Source organism: Mastomys coucha, unplaced genomic scaffold (assembly GCF_008632895.1).
Source record: "Mastomys coucha isolate ucsf_1 unplaced genomic scaffold, UCSF_Mcou_1 pScaffold22, whole genome shotgun sequence".
NCBI lineage: Eukaryota > Metazoa > Chordata > Mammalia > Rodentia > Muridae > Mastomys > Mastomys coucha.
Genome location: NW_022196905.1, coordinates 230,721,074 through 230,740,811, shown reverse-complemented (window position 1 = coordinate 230,740,811; position 19,738 = coordinate 230,721,074). Strand labels below are relative to the sequence as shown.

Genomic DNA, 19,738 nt, shown 5'->3' with positions numbered 1-19,738 from the left:
GAGAGAGAGAGAGAAAGAGAGATATGCCTGGTAATTTCTATATGACAAGTCTAACACACTTGCCCATGCTCAGACCTTCATATTCACAATGTGTATCACCAGTAAAATTGGAAGAGGCATATTCAGATTGTCTAAAAAATGTTAGATCTATCAGCACCTGCCTCCTAGGACTGTTCAGAGGGAACTTTGGGGTGGCTTGAGTAAGTCCTTAAAACCATGTCTACTTGGGGGAGATACCCAATATTTATTAATTGGTCACTATTGTGTTTGTGTGTGTATGTGTGTGTGTGTGTTATCATTATGACAAGAATACAATTTCAGAATACAACCAATGATTCCTAGTATTCCATGTTAGCATCTGTAAGAGGCATCAGCTGACTCTTTGGACCAATATATTATCACAGTTGTAAAGGTTATCATTTTCAGCATGCTGTGTCATTTTGCACTGGCAACATGTCAGAGGCCAATGTAGTATGTCGAAAGGCTTTAACTCCTTGGCTGAGTGTCATAACCGTGGCACAGAACTGCGAATCAGACCCGCAGTGCCCGAGTGTAACACGAGCTGGGCATGTGGCTTTTTCTTAGAGTTGGGTGACACGATGGCTGTTGTGGCTGCCTTTTTTTCTCTCAAACTCCTAAAAGACCATAAGAAATGATAATTACGCCCTTCAAACCAGTTTCCAAATGTTCCTGGTCACCATGGAATGGAGGAACAGTCATGCCGTCAGTCACTTGTGGGTCTGAGGCCCAAGTCAGGCAAGCAGAATACTCTAGAAGGAAGTCTTAGGGCTCCATAGAGCTGTGTAGGCACACACAAGCAGCCCTCCAGCACTCTTGCATTTCTATTTTGTTCTTTTTAACTTTTTCTTATTGAAAATTCTTAGTTTTTTTCTTTTCTTTTACTTAATCTTTTTTTACAATCGAGATTTTTTTTGAAAATTCTTGTTTTCAATCATATTTTGACTATGCTCTCTCTTTCTCCCAGACCCTCCCCACCTCCCTACATATGCAACTTTAAGGTTTTTTTCATCTCTCTTTAAAACAAACAAAAACAATAGCAACAATAGCAAAAACAGTAAGAAGCATACACACAAACAAAAATCAAATAAACAGGCAAGAGATTGATAAGGAAAAAAAAATCCACAAATGAAGCAAAAAAGTTGACAAGGATACCACTGAGTTCATTTTGTGTTGGCTAATGACTCCAGGGCATGGCGCCTGTCCTGAGGGATGGCTAATGTACTCACGGATACTCCACATTCGGAAATTGATTTCTCCTTTGCTCTAGCCTATCAGTTGCAGGTCACTTCTTGGTTAGAGATGGGAGCTGGTGTCTACTCCCTGCTCCCAGGGATTGGAGCCCTGCTTGAACCCATGCAGGCCATGTGTCTACTTTCATGGTCTCTGTGAGCCCATCTTCAGTTTTTAAGAGCAAACTGAAGGCAAATAAGATGAATTAGGCTCAACTAAAGTTGTTTTATCACCTTCTGTAAAGTAATGGACTATCTTATTTGTATATTTGAGAACTCCTATTATTTTATTTTTTGCCAAGAAAAATAAATGATCTAACTAATAAATTATCTGACAAAGACCAGAGTGTCAATTTTATATTTTCTTATCATGATTTACTTCTAGTAGACCGTAACTTTCTGGCCAGGTATTATGGAGTAGAGCTTAATCCTAGCACTAGAATAAAAAATGCAGGAGCAGTTGGGTTTCTGTGAGTTTGAGGCCAGCCTGGTCTACATAGTGAGTTTCAGGACAGCCAGAGATATAGAAAAAGATTCTGTCTTAAGAAACAAAAATACAGAACTTCTAGAAAGGTATGGTTAGGTGTGCTATTCGTGTCCATGGGGCACTGCCTGGAAGGTGTGAACTTGCCATAGTAGCTTTCTTACTTTCTGGTACCTTGCCATTTCTAGGGCATCAGATTCTAGATAGTGCCTTGTGGCCTACTGAGTGTTCAGCTGGGAGGAGTTAGGCAATGTGGTGTAGACAGCCCTAGGAAAGTATGGGTGGGAATGATGGGGAGAAGCCAAGTGTGGGTGGAGCAGCTTAAACTCCCTCTCTATCTTGTTGGGTTTTATTTATTTATTTATTTATTCATTCATTCATTCATTCATTGGCTATGCCGGGGGTGAAACCCAAGGCCAGTGTCTTATATTGGACATTACATTGTACATTAGACAATCTTTCTACTACAGAGTTACTCTACCAACCCTCATGGAAGAGTCTTCCTTGCCTGCTTCCATCTTTCACCAATAAGTTAAAGGCTAGTCACAGCCTGTTTGACACAACTCGTCTGACTCTCCCCATCCACATACCTGGAACGTACTTAACCAACCTAAGTGAGATAGCAGCTTCATCACATGGTACTTACACAAATAAGAATCAAGCCACTTAGAGGAATGTTAGCACAAAGAAGAAACTAACAGATACTTCTGTTGTCCTTACCATTGAGTGGTGGCATTCCTGCTGACTTTCCGTGGCTCCTGGTGAGCATCTAGGGATGTGTAAGAACAGGCCTCTGGGGGTTAGAGAGATGGCTCAGCAGTTACGAGCACTGACTGCTCTTCCAAAGGTCCTGAGTTCAAATTCCAGCAACCACATGGTGGCTCACAACCATCCGTAATGAGGTCTCACGTCCTCTTCTGGTACATCTGAAGACGGCTACAGTGTACTTACATATAATAAATAAAGAAATTTTTAAAAATGCCGGACAGTGGTGGTGCACACCTTTAATAACAGCAGTTGGGAAGCAGAGGCAGGCAGATTTCTGAGTATAAATACAGAACTTCTATGGTATGGTTAGGTGTGCTATTCATCCCCATGGGGCTCTACCTGGAAGACGTGAACTTGCCATAGTAGCTTTCTTACTTTCTAGTACATTGAAATTTCTTGGGCATCAGGTAGTGCCTTGTGGCCTATTGAGTATTCTGCTGGCTAACTGGTCTACAAAAGTGAGTTCCAGGACAGCCAGGGCTATACAAAGAAACCCTATTTCGAAAAACAAACAAAACAAAAAAACAAAACAAAACAAAACAATAGGCCTCTTTTCAAGAGATGCTGGAGAGAGGTGACCAGGCCCTTCTGTGTTGGTCTCAGCACCCAATGACACCCTGGGGCTCTCTTAAAGTGTCATGTTTCAGGTGATGGATGTCACCATGGCCCAAGGCATGCTGATGGGCACACAAACTTACATCTTAGGTTCCACAGTCCCTGAGGCAACCTTAGGTTGACAAGCCCCTGAAGATGCTGGTTCTAATGTCAACTAGCCACAATTTAGAACCACCTGAGTGCGGGGGCGGGTGATGTGGGAAGACCTACCCTGAATGTGGGTGACTACTGAATTCCAGTAGCAGGGTTTTTTTGTTTGATTGGGTTTTTTTGTTTTATTTTGCTCTCTTTGATCTTTGTTTTTTTTGTTTTGTTTTAGGGGCGTGGCAAAGGAAGAGTATTTGCCCTCCTTGACATGGCCTTCTCTCTTGCCTGACCTTCCCCACCCTTGCTGCTGCGGATTTCTTGACCGATATTAGAACCAGCCATCTCAGGCTTCCAGCAAGGATTGAGGACCAGCTGTTCTCCAAGAAGCCTCCTGGCTCTTTGGTGCCAAATGGAGACTGATGAAGCATCCAGCCCTGTGGACTGCAGACTGAGCAGCTTCAGGGTTCTCTCCAGTGACTGACTTTGAGGCTCCAGCCTCAGACCAGCAGCTGCACAGCTTTCCGCCTCTCAGGTGTGAGGCAGCTGTTGTTACTATATTAATATAAGCTAATTTAACAAATTTTATCCACATAGGTATAACTATCCTCTCCTTTCTGTTCCTCTAGAGAACCTTGACTATGAGGAGCCCTTGGCTTCAGTGACAGTGACCAGTGACGGTGCATATTGACTGATTATTGTGTATTATTCCCCTTTCATGAATCCTTATGAAACCCTTCACACTGTAGTGTAGGCATTGCCTCGCTTTGCAGATAAGAACATTAAATGTAGCAGCGATAGCCGAGTTTTATTGTACAGTTCCTTTCGCTTTTGTTTTCAGTGGTTCACAAGATTTCATTCCCAGCCAACCCTTATGTGGGAGTAGATAGCTGGGGGCCAACTGATTAGTTCTGGTCAGTAGTAAAAGAATGTCTACCATCTCTCTCCTCCCTGCTGAGATCCACAGAGAGAATAGCCACTTAGTACCCTGCCATCTACAGAGTTCTTCACGTGAGAGACTAAACCTGTATTGCATATAACCACTGGCAATCAGAGGTTTGCTGGCCACTGGGGCATAGCCTTGCCTATGCTGACTTTTATAGTGAGGTTCAGAGAGACGTGACCTGGCCATGATTTCAAAGATAACTGATGTGGAACTTGCACCTCAATCCAAGACTGCAAGGAGCCCTTTGTCTTTTCTTCTATTACCTCTTTGCTAGGGCATGGAGGATGTCTGAAGTTCACAGTGCTGCATGTCCCTAAAGTGGACCAGCAGGCTCCCTTACACTGGAATTTTCTCTGATTTTTCTCTCCTTACCAGCCTACTAGCTGTACCCTCGTGGTGGGAGGATTAATGAATATCCAAATGATGTTAAATTTTTATCCAAGGCTTTCCTCTACCCCCTGCTTTTACCCCACTGTGGTGTGATGGAAAACAAAAGAAGATTGCTTGCTTCTGGGAGGACAATAACAGGGTGACTTGTGACCCCATCTTCTTGTTCCCAAGAGTGGATGGTTTGTGTTCCTGTCCACATACACAGGCTGGGCCATCTTGTGAACAGAGAATTCACCAGGTGAAGAACCCTGGAGTAGAGAAAGCACACTGCCTGCACACTCTTTCTTCTTCTCTTTGTAAAGTCTTGTTACTGTAGCTCAGGTTGGCCTAGAATCTAGGATCCCCTTGCCTCAGCCTGAGGGCCCAGGAGACAGCTCTCCAGGGTATCAGGCTGAGGGCCCAGGAGACAGCTCTCCAGGGTATCAGGCTGAGGGCCCAGGAGACAGCTCACCAGGGTATCAGGCTGCTCTGCGGGAAGTCTCCTTCCTAGAAGACATTCCAGGTGAAGATGAAACTCACGAGAGAGAACGTTTATCTAGAGAGTTTCTCCTAATGTTATTACAGCTGGGACTGAAGACAACACGGCTCAAAGGCTCAATGCCAAGATGTTGCTGGCCTCCACTGTGTGTGCACAGCCTCCACTGTATATGCACAGAGCTTCTAGAACATGCAAAAGGTAGAATAAGTCTTAAAAAGAAGACTATCTTCTCCTCCACTTTACTGCCAATTCCTCTGTCTTCACAGAGGTAGCTAATATCAGCTGGGTCTTTTTAAGCATTTCCGGGAAAAATGTGTAAGTCACCTACTGGCAGGTATGCATTTTCTAATGTACAGGGATCATACCATGTGGGAAACTGGAGATCAGCATTTGAATGCAAAGTGAAACTAAGAAAGATAAATATGGCATGTGGTCTCTCATGCAGAGTATAGACGAGGAAGAGGAGGAGGAGGAGGAGAAGGAAGAGGAGGAAGAAGAAGAGAAGGGGGGCACTTGTTTAGGGGCCCCATCTGGGAGAAGTATAAGAAGGGTAAAGTAGAGGTGACTATCTGTGCATGAAAATGTTGTAAGGAAGAAATTATTATTTTGTACAATTAAAATACACAATCAAAATCAAACAAGAAACCCCTTTTCATTTAAGGCAACCAACCATTGTAATAACTATCTATTGCAGCTATTTTCTCTAATGACTTTTGGCTTTAGGCCATAGCTTTTGAAATGTATATATGGTAGACTGCATCAATACCTAAGATACTGGCTGATGGTTGGATTAGATCTCAAGACCACTCTGTTAAAAAAGACACTCTATATAATAACAAACAAGCCCCATGTCTATGTAAATGTAGGTTCTGACTGCTCTCTGCATACATGAAGGCTCCCTGGCTGTTGGCCTTCCAATGCCTCTTTGAGCTCTCCTTTAAGATCCTTGATTGCACGTTGCAGTAGTTAAACAGTTGACCCTGAGTGGAAGTATGGTGGTGTAACCTAAAATTCTAGCCTACAAGAGATACGGGCAAGAAGATAATGAACTCAGAGTCAGCCAGGTCTCCATAAAGAGTCCCTCTCTCAAAAGCAAATAGAATCCAATCTTGAGTATTCTATACTCAAGACGTTACAGTGTCTTTGTGGTTGTTATAGAAACCATATTGTTATTACTTTGTGTTTTCAAAGTCAAGGATGGCACAGTGCCTAGCATTGTGCAGTGGGTTGGATGTGTGTGTACCAGGGTAAAAGAGAAATGTCTGAGGAAGAGGTGGACCTTCCCAGAAGGCCTGCGAAGCTCAAGACACTTTAAGATTTCTCCAAAGGGAAGAGAAGAATATAAAAAAAAGAGACTTGAACGAAGACTTCTAACTTACTTTGAGAGAGTTGCAAACTTACACAGCTGTCAGCCTTAAACTCTGGAAGAGAAACAGCCACACCAATTATGAAGCTCCTCAAAACCTAGTGTGTGTGTGTGTGTGTGTGTGTGTGTGTATGTGTGTGTGTGTGTGTGTGTGTGAATCACCAGGTGTCCTATTCAAACGTAGACTTTGATTTGGGTGACAGCTGGTGGGACCCAGTTTCTACATGTTTGAACAATTACTTGGCCTCAGAAGCCAAGCCTTTCAACCCACACACACATAGACACACACACACACACACACACACACACTTCTTGACCATTTGCCCCCAGGCTTGCTATTCCCTGCTCCCTTTTCCTTCCACCCCCTTCTCTTGCTTCATCTGATAGTATTTCTGTGTGTGTACACGCGTGCTTATATGTATTTCTGTGTGTGTACACGCGTGCTTATATGTATTTATGTATGTGTATATGCATGCTTATATATGTCATGATTTTTCTGCTTCCTAAAACATCAAGAAATAGGCTGTATTTACAGAAACCACAAATGCATTTCATGGAAAATCATTGGACACAAAGGCAAAACATCAACAAATTGATACTTTCTTGCTTTGTCATGCCTGATTTAAGGAGATCAACACAAAATGGGCTGTGATTTGGAAATTGACTTCAACCACATTTAAACTGTTCTCTCTTAAAATATTAGCAGTTGAGTACATAAGCCAATATTTATTTTCTAATCAAAGGGTTGTGGCAAATGGTTTATAAATGAGAGGAAAAAATACCTCAGAAATGTTTCTGGAATCGAACTGGAAATAGGATATTTTCTTTCTTTAAGTGGCAGTCCAGGTCTCCATCCACTAAGAGTCTTACTGCTCTAGATGAAGGGAGAGAGCATAGAGAACGAACCACCACACAGAAGTCCAATGCCAGGGCTTCCCACCAGACATCACCATAAATAATTTTTTGTAGAAATAAGTTGAAGGTCCTGCTACATTAAGGGGAATCTATTTGCAGAATAAGCGTGTAGAGAGGACCCCTTAAGAGAAGCTTCCAGAATTCCATTATCTCAACTGTCACTCGCCACCGGATTTGTCTTGGCGCTGTGTGTTTTCATGAATTACTTGAGCTGTTTGTTTTTCCTTTATCAGCCATCACCCTGTCAGCCAGGCCATTCATAACAACTTTTGGCAGCTCATCAGGGGAGTTCAGAGGCTGAGTAGGACCCTATCAACTCACACACCTCATTGTGTGAAACTGTTTACCGGCACGGCCTCTTCTGTAAATATTACAAGCGGCCCGAAAAGAAATGAAATGGCTTGCCTGGGAGCACTGGGGTGGAGGGAGCATTGAGGAGGGTTTGGGTCTTATTGATTGGGCTAAGGCATACCCACCTCTCCTGGGAAGTTTTGTGTGTGTGCTGGTTAATTAGACAACATTGAATCTGACTTTGCATCTGTTTGTGTGTGTGTGTGTGTGTGTGTGTGTGTGTGTGTGGTGGGGGGAGTGGGAAGTGAGACTTCTGTAATTAGGGACTACAGATAACTTCTGTCACAAGTCCACTCCTGTTGTATTTAATGCCTTGCTTTTCCAGTATTTTCTTACGCTGTCTTTTGAGCTTGACTGGCAATGGTGCTGTTGTTACATGAACCAAGCACCGGATAATCCCGGGGCTGAGTTTCTGCTGGTCACTCTTTAGAAATAACTACCTATTTGAAATGAAAGTCATTGATCCTCTGATGAAGCTCATAGCATTGTAGGTAGCAACAACAACAACAACAACACACACACACACACACATACCTTCTTCTGTCTTTATTCTTATCAGTTAAACAGGTACCAATTTTTTAAGATTTTAAAGTCTCAAATAATTCTGAGTTTATGAGGAGAAAATAAAGCTTCTCCAGTTTCCCTCCTGACCCACTTGGTATGTGTATGTGTGTGAGCCTGCATGTGTGTAATAGAAGGTAATGGGATTGGATGGTATATATATATATATATTTTGTGATCTTCTTTTGGTTGCAATTCAGATGTTTTTCCTTTTTTGTAAGACAAAGGTGTAATTTACACAGAATGGGGTCTATAGGTTTCCTGTACACAGCCCAGTGAGCTTTGCTACAGCAGAAATTTCCTTTTCATTGATGGAGCACCAGCGGTTGGTTATCCATGGTGTGAAAATGCTAGGTGATCTGGTAATAAGCAACAACTATCATTCCACTCTCCTCTTCACACTTCCTATATTGTGTTCTTATGTGTACTTGCTCATTAGTTACTGTGCCTAATTAATATTAATATGGCTGCCACAGGTAGGCTCATACTGGAATATGCAGCGAGGATACAGAGCAGAGTCCTCTCTACCATTTCAGTCACCCTGTGGAGGACTTGCCTGGTATCACTCCCAGAGAAGCGAGTCCCCGTGCTTGAGGCCCACTAACCTGGAAATGGAACACTCATATCATCCAGAAAAAAAAAAAAAATGCTCCTGTGCCTTGCTTTCAAGCCAGTCCAAAGCACACTGCTCTAGCCCTATCATATAACTCTTGTACCAAAAGTCCCACGCTCAGAGACCTAGAGGAGGTACTTGTGTGTGTCTCACCTCTTTTACCCAAAGTGATATTGAGGTGGGGTAGAAAGGACGGGAAAGTCTTGAGAACACAAGAGGAGAAATGGACCTTGCATTTGGTCCAAGCCTGTCACGAGCACGGCAGCGAGAATCCCAGCACAATTACCGACTGCTTAAGGCCTCTCTCCCTTTCCAGTTGTAAACCTACAATTTCCCAGGAATCTCACCAGAACCTCTATTTAGGGGGAAAGGATATGTGCTGGACCTTTTGTGCAAGCCTAGTGGCTTCTGTGTGGTGTAGTGTAGGGTTACAATTCTACTCCAGGCATCTCTGGAGCACAATCTCATACACAGAGAAGAAGGGAGGGGGAGAGGTTTCCTGGCAATCTTCTGATATGTAATTTGAGAGTCATCAAAAAATTGTATTTGGCTAACGCTAAAGCAATTTGTTGCAATTCTCCCTCAAAAAAGTCCACAGATCCACCTCTGATGTCCTGATTTGTATGGCTCTTCTTTGAGAAGCCCGTCTCTATACTCTTTGTGTAGCCAGCTTTCTTCTAGGCACCTCTCTTCTGATCCTTGTGCTTACATCTACACTAAAATATTTTCAGGAAGCTTTGCAATGCTGCTTCTAAACTGGCTAGTCCTGAAAATGCTTTTCAGCATTGAAACTGTAAGTCCTGATTTGGCCTGAATTGAGGTTCCCTAAGAGTCTAGAGCAGTGGTTTTCAACCTTCCTAATGTACCTTTAATACAGATCCTCATGTTGTGGTGACCACCAACAATAAAGTTATTTGTTGCTACTTCATAACTGTAATTTTACTACTGTTATGAATCATGATGTAAATATCTGATAGTCAAGATATCTGATACGTGGCCCCTGTGAAAAAGTCATTTGACCCTCCAAAGGGTCATCACGACCCATACATTGAGAACTACTGGTCTAGAGAAACTTCCCAGGCTGCTAAGGGTGGCAATCTAGAGCTGTGTCTCTCCTCATCCCCAACAACGTCTTTGAGACTCACCAGGAAGTTTGTTCCTTTTTGCCTGCCAAGCTGTGGTCAGTCTGTTGTAGCAGACTATTGCTGCCTGTCATTCCGGTGTCCTGCTTTTGGAGATATTGAATTGTCTACTACTGATTGTAAAATGCCTGTATAGTCTAGATAGCAAGTCTTTGTTAGATATAAGTCTCAAGGGCTGAGGAGATGACCCTGAATGAAACTCTTGTCTCGCAGGCATAAGGACAGGAGCTTGGGTCTCCAAGACCGACATAAAAGCCCAACAGACCTGACAACTCCCCCACAATTCCTGCACCGGAGACAGAAAGAATCCTGCAATAGGAAGAGAACGCTGGGGCATCATTTACTGCATGAAAGACAACCCCAGTGGGCACCAAAGCATGCCAGTGTCTCATTAAAGAACAATGAGAAAGCAACTTTCTCTTCCATTCAGTTGATCAAGACTGAACCTAAATTTGAATTCTCTACTTCTCTCCTTATTCCTTTTGCCTATCTGCAGTTACTGTTCTGTCTGTAACCTGTCTGTTGTGTGTCTGATCTGCCTGCTGCTGTTGCTCGTGTGTTCTGTGTCTGTCTGTGCCTCTGTGTTAATTAAACAGCACAGATAGCACAGCATGGAAAAGGATGGGGGCTCTTTTTGTTTCATTTTACAGGAATCAACAACAGAGTTTTACAAAGGAAGAAGTTACTTGGCTTCTCTCAGCAGACCCAGAATATCTTTCAGTGCTAGAAACAGAAGCTACTAAGCTGTGCCTACAAATGCTTCCAGCACTTATGGGTACATACAACTGTATTTGTTGTATATGGTGGCTTCCAACCTATTGGCTGCTTTCAGAAAATGATTACAACAAATATATACACACATACCTGATTATGGCTCCAGGGCATGGAATAGCCCATAATTCAAAATTAAAGCTATGCATTGAGCTGAAGTTGTAGGAGTTGGTAGCATGGGGAAAACCCAAGGCATAGCAAGGTTGGTTTCTTTGTTCGCTTAGAGGCAGGTTAAACTTGGGCTGACTCTACAGAAGGCTAGCAGGTGAAGTACACAGTCTTCAGTGATCTCCAGGCATGCTATTAATTTGACTGTGAGGTCCAGGAAAAATCTTTCTGGAGTTAAGAGACATTTTCATAAAATTTTATCAATATAGCCTGGAGCAAGCTGACTAGCTAGAGTAGCGGGATGGGCCAACTCTGGCTTCAATGACTGAACCTGCTTCAGGAAATAAAGTAGAGAGTAACTTGGGAAGATACTCAACATCTGCTTCTGTCCGGCACATATGTGTGCACAAGTGTACCCACAGGCATGTGAACATGTGAACATATACATAGACACATATACAAGCAAAAGATCAGTTTTGAATAGTTTTCCCACTCTGTGACTGGTTTTGGTTTTCAATTACATTATTTGTTGACAGAAAATTAAGTTTTGGCTGTATACGAGTTATGTTTTTTTCTCTTATAACTAGTATCTGTGTAATGTCAAGGTTTCTGCAGACCTTCTCCTGTTCTCCTTTGGGAAGCATTATGGTGGCTGACTTCCCATTAAGCCTCCTGCCCCAACCTCGCTTTAGCTCACACTTTAAGGAAGAGATTGAGATTCAGTTAAGGTTTTTGTTTTTTAACTGGATGTAGTAAATTTTTTGTGAGATCATTTATGTCAACACGTCTTTCTCCATTGGACGCATACACACACACACACACACACACACACACACACACTCACACATGCACACACAGAGATACATATACACACACCTTTCTTGAAAATCAATTGATCATAAGTACATCTGTGATCTATTTTGAAATTCTATTCTGTTGTGCTGGCTTTTATTCTTTGTGTAAATAATGGTAATCTTGAAAGCAGGAAAAAGATGCTCTCAACTTGTTCTTTTAAAGGTTGCTTTGACTATTTCTCATCTTTTGCATTTTTTATACGGGATTAGCCACTTCTCTAGTCACTGGAACAAATTACCAAAAATCAGCGATTTAGGGGAGAACAGGTTTCACAGGGTCTCAGACGATCCTGGTCAGGAACAGGTCAGTCTATGGTGGTGGGAGCAACTGACAGTGGCTATTCACATGGAGTGGACCAGATTCAGGGGCTGGTGTAACACTGAAAAGCTAGGGGTGGGGGATGGGGCCTTAGTGGCCTGCTTCTAAAAGCCAGGCCCCACTGCAAAAGACTATGCAGCCTTCAAAATAGAGCCACAGACTCAAGACCAAGCTTCTGAAATGCAATCCTGGAGTAGGGGCTGGAGGCCTTCAGAGTCTAATCATAATCTTAATCATGCTATAAGAGCTTGTTAATTTCCAATAAAAATCTTCCTGGTAACCAGGAAGTGTCACAAACCTGACCTGTCTTAGTTGGGGTTTCATTACTGTGAAGAGATACCATGACCACTGCAACTCTTATCAAGGAAAACATTTCACTGTGACTTGCTTACAGCTCAGAGGTTTAGTCCATTATCATTATAGCAAGAAACACGGCAATGTGGAGGCAGACATGATGCTGGAGAGGTAGCTGAAAGGTCTACATCTTTATCCACAGGCAGCACAAGACCGTGTTTCAGTGACTATAGCTTGAGCATAGCCTTCCTCTAACAAGGCCACACCCACTCCAACAAGGCCACACCTTCTAATAGTGCTACTCCCTGTAGGCCAAGCATATTCAAACACATGAATCTATGAAGTCCATTCCTATTCAAACCATCACACAATCCAACTCTCCCTAGAACTTTGGGTGTTATTACACACAGATCAGTTAAGAGAAAATTGATTGGCACCTTTGAATTATGGATTTTTTTCATTCATGAGCATGGCTTTTAATTTGTTACTTACTAACTTCCTGTGATATAGTCAGCTTTTCTTGTTCAATTCTCATATAACTTTTATGAATTATAAGTAATTTATGGTTTTGTAACTATTATAGAGTTGTTTTAAGTTTTCATTTAAACTTTTGCTGAAAAAAATAAAATGTTTTACAATTTTTTTGTTGTTGTTCACTGACCTTGGTCTCTGTGGCTGATTCCTTAGGCAGTCTTGAGTATACGATCCTGCCATCTATGGAATAAACATGCCTCTAACTTCTGTGCCCTTGCTTCAGTAGAGAGGGCTTCGGGGACAATGTCGACCAGAGATGAAGGAAGTGGAGTTCTCATTTCTGGTCTCAAAAAGAAAACATTCCATTTTGGATTATAAGTATGGGGTTTTATATGTGCTTTCTTATTAGATAGATAGAAAATTTTCTTTATTTTTAGAAGTTTTCATCATGCATAGTTGATTTTTTTCTGAAATGTTTTTCTTTCCTTTCCTTTTTTTGTTTGTTTGTTTCTGTTTCGTTGTTGTTGTTGGTGGTGGTGGTGGTGGTGGGTTTTGAGTCAGGGTTTCCCTGTGTATCCCCTGGCTGTCCTGGAACTCACTCTATAGACCAAGCTGGCCTTGAACTCACAGAGATCTACCTGCCTCTGCCTCCCAAATGCTAGGATTAAATGTGTGTGCTACCACCACCTAGCAATAAAAGTGACTTTTAAAAAAATTATCTATTTATTTTATGTGCATTGGTGGTTTTGCTTGCATATATGTACACATGATGGTGTTGGATCTCCTGAACCTGGAGTTTCAGACAGTTGTGAGCTACCATGTGAGTGCTGGGACTTGAACCCGGGTCCTCTACAAGAGCAGCCAGTGTTCTTAATCACAGAGCCACCTCTCCAAGCTCCTGAACGGATTTTCAATCAAGTGAGAAATGCTGTTTTCACTTCTTTTGTTATGTGATTCACTGTACAGATTTCACTTCTAACACAAACAATCAATCTCAGCTTAAGTCCCTAATGGTAATTTTATTTTATCCTTTGTACATATTACTAACTTGAATTTCTAACATTGTATTCAAGGCTTTGCAACTTCATTCATGGAGGATGTTGGTCTGTATTTTTCCTTTTCTTTTTTCTTTCTTTTTTTCCCCAATATCTTTTCGGATTGTTTTTGTGTGTGTCGCCTCAGGCAGCCTGGAACATGCCATCAATCCTCTGGCCTCTGCATCCAGAGGATCTACCACGCATGTGGCTGCGTCTGGCTCCCCCCAATCAGGCTCTACTCTGGAGGATGCACTAGTCTCATGGAGCAGCTTGCAAAGTGCTTCCTTCCATTTTCCTTAGAGCTTTCAGAAGACTTGAGTTTGTTTTTCCTTCAGCCTCTGGTAGAGCCAACAGGACTGGAGAGTGAGGGTGCTTGCTGCTGAAACAGGAGGGTCTGAATTCAAATCCTCAATACTCTTGTAAAAACCTAGGTATGCCCATGCATGCCTGTAACCCATGGTGCTGGTGTGACCATGCATGCCTGGAACCAAGTCGCTTGTAGGGTAGAGAGAGGAGGGCTACTGGGTCTGCAGGGAGCCTTTCTCAAAGGAATAACTTGGAAAGCGATAGATCAGGTTACCAGATCTTCTCTGTCCTCCGTGTATACATGGGTACTGTTTCCCTCATACATATCCACATATATCATACATACCCCCAAACACACACACACATACACACACACACACACACACACAGAGAGAGAGAGAGAGAGAGAGAGAGAGAGAGAGAGAGAGAGAGAGAGAGAGAGAGAACCCTTTAGTAGAACTAACTATTTACGCTTGGGTTCTCTTTGCTGAAAGATTTTAAATCATGAATTCAATTTTGAGAATAGACATGGGGCTATTTGACTTCTTCTGTTTTCTCTTCTTATTTTGGTAAGATGTGTTTTTCAAGAAATCCATCCACTTGCACTAAGATGTTGAATTTATAGACATGGGATCATTCATCGCTTTGTCTTCTCAGAGCATGGAGCTCTTTATCACAGTGTAATAGCTCTCTTTATCAGTGGCAATCCGTCTTGTCTGCAGCCTACACCGATGTTAATAAAGCTGCCCTGGCTCCTGATTTGTGTCTGCATGGTGTATCTTTCTACCCGTTCTTCATTTCTTTTGGCCCTTTCACATTTTTTTCTCCCTTTTTGACTAATTGAGGTTTTATGAATCAGTGTACCTCTAGTATGAGATTATCATGTATATGTCTTTTTTAAAAATGTAATAGCTGCTTTGGGCTTCACCACCTCATCTGACTTGATCAATGTCTATTTTCAAATACTGTGATTTGGCTCTGTGTCTCTTAATAGTGCAGAGGCCTTCTCTCCTGGTCACACACTGCTGCCTGTTCCTCCTGACAGAGGTCACAACACAGCAATTAAAACTAGTAGGTGATAGGGCTGGGGGAATGGCTTAGTCCATAAAGTCTTTGCTATACAAGCATAAGGACCCACGTTTGATCCCCAGAACTCAAATGGTCTGAGTCCTGGGAAGGAAGAGACAGGTGGGCCTCTGGTGCTCATTGGCTAGCCAGGCAAGCCCAACCAACAAACTCCAAGTTAGTAAGAGAACATTACTTGGCAATTTAAAAAAAAAAAATTCTGGCATGGAGGTACATGCCTGTGATCCTGGCACACAGGAGGCAGAGACAAGAAGGCTGTTGTACGTTTGAGTCTGGGACTACGGAATAAAACCTTGTCTCAAAAATAAACAAAACCAGCTATGGCTGCTGTTGTGCACCTGCAACCCCAGCCCTGAGGAAGTAGATGCAGGAGGACTCAGTCTCAGTTTCAAGGTCAGTCTCAGCTATACAGTAGGTTTTGAGGCCATCATTGACTCAGTCTCAGTCTCAAGGTCAGTCTCAGCTCTTCAGTAGGTTTTGAGGCCGTCATTGACTCTATGGGAAACTGCCTCAACAAAGCAAAGCAAAACAAAACAAAACACCTCATCATTTTAATGCTCTCGGATGGGAGTGAAGGGACACATAGGTGTGGTACAATCTGCCAGCTTTATCTGGACATCACATTTGAATGTCATTAAAATAAGCTTAGTGATGATAAGGAGACCTCCCACTATCTTTGTATCTTATTTTCACATTTTAAAGGAATTTTGCATTCTAAGGGAGAAGAGTGGCAATGGCTAGGCTTTACTGTGCACATGCACACCCAACCCCCCCAACGCCCCCTCCCATGCTCCCCTTCTCCTGAGCTCCTGCCCTAAGAGCTGGCCTTGTAGTTACTAATTTAACCATTGCAGCCAGTTCACCAAACAGAAACCCATCAATCTTCATTGCTGCCGACAAGGCTAACCTGAGGTGCAGGAGGATTAGGTCATCTGTCCAGCAGTGCATACTAAAATCATGACAGAATTTAAAAGATCGTTTGTCAGAATACACTGGACACGTGACATGTTTCAAAATGACACTTTCATCCGTGTATGTCATACTGTTGGGTTACACTCATGCTTTCTTACTCTCTCCTGTTTGTTCTTCTCTCTTCCTGCTAATCCCCTTCTCTCCTCAAATCACCTTACTTTATACTTTTATGTCATATGTATGCCTGCATCATCTGTGTCTGTCCATGACTACCTACATCTTTATGTCTATTCAAATCTAAGTTCTGCATATGAGAGAAAGCCTGCAATATTTGTTTTTCTAAGTTTGGCTTACCTTGCTTAATACAAGAATCTTCAAGTCTATCTCTTTGACTGCAGATGGCTTGGTTTCGTTCTTCTTTGTGGCTGACTATATCAAACCACACCTTCTTAAATTATCCTGCTGTGGATGGGCTTCGAGGCTGGTGCCTGAACTTGGCTGTTATGAACAGTGCCCCCAGGAAACATGGGTAAGCAAGGGTGTCTGTAATTGGCTGGCTTGGACTCCTGTGGATATATTCCCAGGGGATGATTTAGCTGGGTCACGTGGCAGTGCTTGTTCACAGTGGTTGGACCAGTTTACATTCCCACCAGCTGTGTGCAAAGGTTCCGCCTCCCACTCCCACCCTCTCCAGCAGTTGCTATTGTTTTCCCAATGATTGACACTCTGGAGTGAGAGGGAACCTCGAGCAGTTTTGGTTTGCATGTCCTTGATGGCTAAGGATGTTCAACACTTTTCGCAGAGTAACCGTTATTTTTACTTGTTTCCTTGAAGAGTGTCTATCCAACTCACATGCTCACTTATGTGTATGGACTGGTGACCTGGGAGGTTCCATATTTTACTTTTTGAGTTCTTCTCACAAGGTAGAGGTTAAGCCCTGTCATGTGCAAAGCTGGCAGAGACTTTCCCACACTGGAATCTGTGTTTTTACCTGTTGCGAAGAAACATCTCTCAGGAGTCCCCCTTGTCAGCAATGGCTACTTGACTTACAGAGCTATTGGGTCCTTTGGGGGGGGGAGGGGAGGGGGCAGAGGGGCGGGAACCCTTGCCCATTCTCACCAAGCTTTGCCTCTGTTTTCCTCTATCAGATTCAATGTGTTCAGATCTTATGATAAAAGTCTCTAATCTATTTTGATCTTTGTACAGATCGAGATACAAGGGTCCAGTTTAATTCCTCTACATGTGAAAGTGTTTTTTAACAAACCTGTTGTTTCTCCAATGTATGGTTTGGGAATCTTTGCCAAAAACCAGGTGGCTGAAGCAGTATGGCTTTATTTGCAAATCTCCGTGTATATTTTATGGCTCCGTGCGTCTGTTTTGTGCCAGGGCTGTGCTGTTTGTGTTACTATGGCTCTGTAGTATAGTCGGAAGTCAGATGCTTCTGGCGTTGCTCTTTTTGGTCAAGATTGCTTTGGCTCTTCCTGGTCATTTCTGCTTCTATGTAAATTTTAAGGCCCCCCCCTCATTCCTAGAGGAATGTCAATAGAATTTTGATGAGGATTGCCTAAAATCTATAAATTGCTTCTGGTAATCTAGCCACTTTTCATAATATCAGTTGCTGTTCTGTGAGCATGGGAGGGCTCTCGGTCTTTCAGTGCCTTCTTTAGTTTCTTGCTTCTGTGTTTAAGGATTTTAATGTAGAGATCTCTCATGCCTTGGGTCTGTCCATAGGTTGTCTTGGGTTTTTGTTTGTTTATCTTTTGGGGGCATTGGGAATGGGATTGTTTTCCTGATTTCTCTCTCTCCATGATCATTATTGTTATACAGAAAAGAAGCTACTGGGTTTGCTGTTGACTTTGAGTCCTGCTCCTTTGCTGAAGATGCTTGTCAGGTTTAAGGGCTTCCAGTGGTGGTGGCAAGGTTTTAAGTATGGGATGACGTTGATGGCACCCAGGAATGGTTTGACTTCCGTCTTTCCTGCTTGCATTCCTTTGATTGCTCCTTTCTGACTAAGACTTCAAGCAATCTACTGAATAAGCTCTATATTGAATTAGCTGTATAGTGAATAAGAGAGAGTAGCTCCCTGGGTCACAGACCTAATTTTAGAGGAAACACTGAGTTTTTCCATGTCAGTTCAATGTTAGCTCTTGGTGACATTGTGACATTATACTGTCATATAGTACTAGAGCTCCTAGGCCAGCCTGTATTATGTTGAAGTATGTTCCTCCTATGTGCAGTTCCTTCAGGGCCTCCTTTATCATAAAACAGGTATTGAGCTTTGCCAAAGGCACTTTCAGTGTCTCTTGAAGTGGATTTGTGATTTCTGCCCTTGAGTCTATTTACGTACTTATTGCTTTATTAGGTTGTGTTTGTTGAACCATCCTTGTCTGCCTGAGGTGAAGCTACCTCCATGGATCACAGCATATGATCTTCTTAATGTGTCCTGGAAGCCAAGAATTTCACCTCTTAACCCCCTGGCTTTGAATCACCTCTAACAGATGACATGATCTTTGCTCTTTGCATATCATCACCCCTCCAAGAATATAAGAAATACCCATTTAGTGCCCAGTACATACCCCACAAACTGCTCTATTTACTGTGGGGTACCGCAGAGTGGGGAAGTGCCCACTACTTCAAAAAATCTCCACTCTCCACCAAGAAGGCTTAAAAAACAAATATGTTTTAGATAGTAGAGTGTCCTCCTCCAGGAGAGAAAAGCTTAGGCTGGTCTGGATGCACTGAAAACTTGGTAAGCACATGCAAAGAGGAGGGCTATGACTGTTCGCTCAGCCTTTGGGTTGTGCCCAACCCCCTCCTTTCCTCCTCAACCTACTTCTGTTTTGCACCCCAGTTCTTGGCAATGATGTTCTAGTAGGAGGATTTGCTTAAGCTCAACAGTCTTTGTAAATATCTGAAGTATAAAAAGACTCCAGTTCTTAGTCATGGTGAGGTATTTGTCTTTTAACCCAATTATTTTCTTTTCCAACCAAAGTAGGTAACTAAAAATTTACATCTACCCACAGGAGATGTTCTCTACTGTCCCTGGAAGAGCTGTGATTAAACAGAGGGTTCATGATGCAGCCCTACATTTAGATTGGCTAGACAGAAGCTGCCTCCCAACAGGGACCTAATCATTATCTTATCTTTTCATGGAATGAATAAACAAAATAAAGGGGGATCTTGGGTGAATCTTTTTATGAACAAGAAGGAAAAAATGTGCTAGTGTGTATCATTTGAAGAATAGATTTAATGTCAAGTGCATCAATATAACATAGGAGGAAGCTATAGTCCTTGGAAGCCCTGAGGACTGTAGGATAGGATGTATCCCTAGCAGGAGACAATCTTCTCCACAGTGCCCTGCCTGCAAGGCAGAAGTATGTAGAACGATCCAATGATAAACCACCCGACTGCATCCAGATTGGTCCAGATATTGTTCTGTGTGTACTATGATAGTATGTCTCACAGGAAGATTGCAGACAAAAGTAACAATCATAACTGAGCAATTTCTCAGGAACGCTATGGTGATGCTGAGGTCAGATGGCACACTGAGTCAGCCTAGGATCAGGTTCTATCTCTGTCACTCACCAGGGCACTCAGGGAAGTTGCCTCACTTC

At 42.6% G+C, this 19,738-nt stretch overlaps 3 long non-coding RNA genes across 3 annotated transcripts in view; 2 read left to right on the top strand and 1 right to left on the bottom strand.

The window, feature by feature from the left end:
• Positions 1-16,603, bottom strand: part of LOC116069859 — a 23,319-nt gene extending 6,716 nt beyond the window's left edge. Inside the window, exon 1 of the long non-coding RNA XR_004110172.1 lies at positions 16,479-16,603. This is a non-coding gene — a long non-coding RNA (uncharacterized LOC116069859). The remainder of the gene's footprint in view (positions 1-16,478) is intronic.
• Positions 3,445-4,002, top strand: LOC116069862. The gene is made up of 2 exons (XR_004110174.1): positions 3,445-3,736; positions 3,831-4,002. It is a non-coding gene; the product is annotated as an uncharacterized LOC116069862 (long non-coding RNA).
• LOC116069861 lies at positions 7,320-10,376 on the top strand. The gene is made up of 2 exons (XR_004110173.1): positions 7,320-7,659; positions 10,177-10,376. It is a non-coding gene; the product is annotated as an uncharacterized LOC116069861 (long non-coding RNA).
• Positions 16,604-19,738: the final 3,135 nt, after the last annotated feature.